Source organism: Sinocyclocheilus anshuiensis, unplaced genomic scaffold (genome assembly GCF_001515605.1).
Source record: "Sinocyclocheilus anshuiensis isolate Anshui unplaced genomic scaffold, SAMN03320099.WGS_v1.1 scaffold935, whole genome shotgun sequence".
NCBI lineage: Eukaryota > Metazoa > Chordata > Actinopteri > Cypriniformes > Cyprinidae > Sinocyclocheilus > Sinocyclocheilus anshuiensis.
Window position 1 is genome coordinate 228,426 of NW_015544174.1, and position 5,548 is coordinate 233,973.

The 5,548-nt window shown below is 30.3% G+C and overlaps 1 protein-coding gene across 1 annotated transcript in view; it reads left to right on the forward strand.

Annotated features, from left to right (window-relative positions):
• The first annotated feature begins 4,489 nt into the window (after positions 1-4,489).
• The window catches only part of cmklr1 (chemokine-like receptor 1), a 4,999-nt gene continuing 3,940 nt past the window's right edge, over positions 4,490-5,548 (forward strand). The window contains exon 1 of the mRNA XM_016496200.1: positions 4,490-4,535. The gene's annotated coding sequence lies outside the window, so the exon portion shown is untranslated. The remainder of the gene's footprint in view (positions 4,536-5,548) is intronic.

The window sequence follows — 5,548 nt, forward strand, 5'->3', positions numbered from 1 at the left end:
TTTAACTGGTAATGTATCACATTATAACGTGACATTGATCCCTTTTTCTGGCCTGTCAGCAATATGCTGCTGCAAATTTGAAAACCCTTTAGGCAAGATGAGCTTACCTTCTGAGATGACATCATGACGGTCTGTTTGAAGAGGCAGGAAAAATGGCAGGGTCTGGAAAGCACAGAAAAGGGCACAGTATGAAAACATTGCATTCACTGCAGTACAGTGTTCGTTGCTAATCAAAGAAAAGACAAAACGTGCACAAAAAGAAAAGACAACTGTAAAAAGTTAGTTAATTAATTAATAACTTACATTATAATAAAAACAACAGAAAGGAAACACAAATTCTGATCCACAAACCTTTGTTTAATCTTTGCCTGGTCAGTTAAAAAAGTAAAATATTTAATTAATTTAATTTAATTCATTTACATCAACTAGATATAATATAAATGAATGTTTTTTAAATAATTTTATCGATAAGCAATTTAGATTTTTAGACCCCTTAACCTACCCCCAAACCCAAACATACCCATTTAATAATGAATATAAAAACATATGAAACGTAAAGGACAGAAATAAGCATGGAAATTACCATTTTAGTAACAACATAGCATTACAAAAAATATTTTGGGTCGCTAATCCCACTCCTACCTTTAAGCCTAACCACAGCCATTTCTTACTGTACCGTTTCTGTTAACGTCGCAAATGTCCTCTTTGTAATGTTGCTACTGTATGTGACCATAGAATAACCAATACAGAATGTCCTCCTAAAGTCATATCTGGAATGTTATTATATGTTTCAGAGAGGACCATATCGGGAACGTTCTGTTAACGTCGCAAACGTCCTCTTTGTAACGTTGCTACTGTATGTGACCATAGAATAACCAATACAGAACGTCCTCCTAAAGTCATATCTGGAACGTTATTACTTTTGTCACCTTTAGAGAACTTTTAGGGAACGTTGCACAAGGTTGCGAGAACGTCCCCTCGTACGTGGGTTGCTATTCAAAAATTAAAGCGCACTTTTTTATTTTATAATACCGTCTTATTGCTCTTATTTGTAGTAGGTGCATTTTAAAAATGTTTTCCCAATCAATCCTGGACTCCTGCTCAAAATGATAAATTATTAACCACACCAAGAATAAAAAGCAACATTGTAATAATTTTAATCCCTGTTTCGGAACAAAGCAATCGATCTACAGGTGTGAAAACACCCTTTAATGACAATGTCGAGAGCGCATAATGTTACGCGATCCATGTGCGCGAGGACGAATCTCTCCACTCCCAAGCGGATTTCCTTCACTCACACAAAACTGGACGTGTGCTTTTAAATATTGCTCTTTTATGAATTGGCTCTGCTCTGTCACTCTTTGTTTAGTGAGTGTACACGATGTATTATAACATACATCGTTCCGCAAACACAACCCCCCCGGCTGGCCCCCCCATTTAGAGCCTTTGCACATGTGAGCCTAGACACATTTTGCATGTCTCCCTAATCAAACACACCTGATTCAAGTCATCAGCTTATTAGTAGAAACTCCAAGACCTGAAATGGGTGTGTCAGACAAAGGAGACATGCAAAATGTGCAGTGTTGGGGGGCCTCCAGGACCGTGGTTGGGAACCACTGCTCTAGACACGCCCCTGTACACAATGGAATGAAATGAATAGGATGCCAAACAGGATGAAATCAGCCTAACAGGATGGAAATAAAGAGCTTAAGTTAGCCATTGCTCAGTCAGTGAGAAAATAAAAGTTATCTTTTGAAATTTTGATGTTGATGTTGATGTTGATTTTGTAATACCGTTTCTATAATTGATTAATAATTTTACATGTTTGAATGAATGAGATAAATCAATCAAAATCACACAACATCACAGAATTCATAAAATCCACACCTACAGATATTTGTGCTGTTGCCTTCTCACTAAAATTATGTCAATTCCTGGAGGGTGATGTAACTGAGAAACAGAGGAAGTGGGTAGTTACGTTTTTTTTTTTTTTAGTTTCATCACTTGCAAGTACAAGGCAAAAATTACAAGGCAAATATAAGGCAATGTTGTACTGTTTAAAGCATGTAAAACAGAATAAAAACCACAACAAACCATAAAATGAACATAAACATACTAGGATATAAAAATACTAGGATAAAAATGTGCTATATAATATTAGGGCAGTTACATAAATTTGAAAAGCTTTAGAATTTTTATTGTTTTTATAAGCTTCTTGTTTTGTGATCTCATATTAGATGTACACTACTGGTCAAAAGTTTGGGATCAGTAAGACTTGTAATGTTTTATAAAGCTCAGCAAAGCTGCATTTATTTGATCAAAAATACAGAAAAAAACAGTAATGTTTTTACAATATAAAATAATGGTTTCCATTTTAATATCCTTTAAAATATAATTTATTTCTATGATGCAAAGCTGATTTTCCATCAGCCATTACTCCAGTATAACGTGTCACATGATCCTTCAGAGATCATTCTAATATGCTGATTTATTAATAGAATTATCAATATTGGCAACAGTTGTGCTGCCAAATATGTTTTTGGAAACTGCAATACTTTTTCAGGATTCTTCGATGAATAAAAAGTTAAAAAGAACAGCATTTATTCAAAATATAAATCTTTTCTAACAATATACCTCATAGGTTTTCCCTTTAAAATGTATTGAAAATGAAATGTGTGTGCGTGTGTGTATAAACTTATATACAAAACATTTGTATGTGTATACTTATTTTATCCTGTGAATCTATGTATTTGAGTATATATGCAAAATCCTTGATTTGTTCAAAAAGAAAGTAGTAAGCAAGGATGCATTAACTTGATCAAAAGTGAAAATACTGTAAATATATCTGTAATGTTAGAAAATATTTCTATTTGAAATAAATGCTCTTCTTTTTAACTTTAAATTGTATTTAAATTAATTTAAATACAATTAATTTAAAATTTAATTTTTTTTCTTTAAAAAGCATTACAAGTCTTACTGATCCCAAACTTTTGAGCGGTAGTGTATATAATATATAATGGGTTCTTTTGAATTATTTTTGACTTATGAATATAAAACTAAATAATTAACAGATTAATAATGTAATTTTGTTTTTCAGAAAAATATGGGTTTTGAAAACAAAGTAAAATATCATGAGGTTCTAAATTAAGGGCTTTGTTCAATTTTTTTGTAATGTCTATTTTGAAGTCAACCCAAAATGAAATAGAAAAAGGACAATAGAAAAATAAATGTTCAATATCATCAACTGATATGTTACAAAAGGTACATTTATCACAAACACTATGGATATATCTGCTAACAGCTGCATTTACAGTATAACATCTGTGAATAATTTTACTTTATTAGAAATAACATTTATATGGTAATATCCAAATGCAATGCCAAGATATACAATGAAGGTTAAGCCATTTTGATTTACATGGAGGATTGGATCCAACATTAAAGGGGTTTCTTATAAAACTGTTATTAAATCATTTGTCAAAAAAGGAGAGACCAGATAGTTAAGTTTTTCTAAATAAAAAGTCCTTGACTTTATTGTTGAAAATATTGATGTAAATGTAATTTTACAGTGAAAATATGTTCTTTTAGGTATTTTTGTAAACTCCAAAGATAAACAAGCCCATGTTTATTTCATCCATTTTTTAATTTTAATTGCAAAATTTCATTCATAAATGTAAATTTTGAGGAAAAAACGAAAAACAAAACATGCTTTATAGTTTTTGAATTTGAAGTGAAGCATTATATTGAGTCAATATTGCCTTTGAAGGAACAAAAAGCTATTTATATTTGACAATCATGTGCACTCTTTAATGTATTCTTATAATGTTGTTCATCCCTCCCCCTAGCAGTGATTTTGTATTGTAATTTTATCTATTAAAAGAAGTGATATTCCGTACATGAAACCCTATAAAATATTTACCTATTAAAACAATATTCACAAGTAAACATGTTTGGTTGAAAAAAGAAGAAGAAAAACTTCTGGAACATTTCTAAACGAGGAATGATTTAAAATGATCACTAAATTATTGTATTAAAGGGGTCATATGATGCTTTTTTTAAGATCATTATTTTGTGTATTTGGTGTAACAGAATATGTTGACATGCTTTAATGTTCAACTTCTTGTATTAAAACAATGGAGACAGGTAAATGTAGGAATATAGTCGCTAAATTATTGATTATTTAAATGTTCCAGGTTACAGGGACTTTCTACATGTTGTCTTACCTGGTCTTAGCATCAGATAACAGCACTGAATTACATCAGATCATGTAGAGGGCCAAAGTTTTGAGTTTGTTTCTTGAATCTGTTTTTTCCAAAACTAAAAGAACACAATCAAGAAGTGAAAGTAGGGGATCTTGTTGATGAGGAAAACAAAAACAGTTGTGGAAGTATTATGTGGAAGTACAGCATGTGCAGTCATGCACAATATTGCCCAAGAGAAGGATAGGACACGGATTTATTATAAAAGTGACACAGTTGTCAGATGACAAATTGGTGCTGGTGCAGTAATGCTGGAGACACTGCTATTAGGCTGAGGTGAGAGACTGCCTTGTTATTTTATAACACTTATGAAAATGTATTTCAAACCACACTGAAGTGTTTGCCTTTGAGTGTTTTTGTCCGCAGAGACACATTCATTTTTATATTATATATATATATATATATATATATATATATATATTATATTGTTTTAGAATATTTGATATGTTTTTTATATTTACATATGACAAGCTTCTCAAAAAAAAAAATTTTCTCTTTATTGATTAAGAGAACCAAATCTATTGTAGCTAATCTAAATTATATTTTAATTTTCAAAATTGAATTTGGTAACACTTTCTATGAAGCCCGTATTTATAATACATTAAGGCATTATAATGAATGCATAATGTATTATAAAAAAAAAAAACGTATAATATGTCGTATCATCTCATGATTAATCATAACAACAGTTTTAATTCATTATAATATTTACTTATTTGTGGTTATAGCTTTTAAGAGTATGATGATTTATAACACACAATGAACACAATGCATCCACTTAACTTACAATGGATTATATTTCCCAAGGTTTTAATGTATTATAAGTCTCATATCTGGCCATTAGCAGACAAAGACCACTTATAAGTAATAATAACAAAGACAACAACAATAATAATAATAAATAAATAAATGTCTTAAACAGCCATAAGATTAGATATTTGATCAGATGAATGTGTTATATGGCACATTTGCTTTTACTCATATTTAATGTAATATCAGTAAGATACTGTGCAGATCTTAATTAAATAATGTCAAGATATGAGACTTAAAATTCATTATAAATTAAGTGGATTTAAAATGGTGTTCATTGCGTGTTATAAATAATCATACTCATAAAAGTTATAACCACAAATAAGTAACTTCTATAATGTATTATAATTGTTATGATTATTTATGAGATGAAACAACGTATTATACGTTTTTTTTATAATGCATTATACATTCATCATAATGCCTTAAGAATACCCTTATAATGTGTTATAAATACGGGCTTCATAGAAAGTGTTACC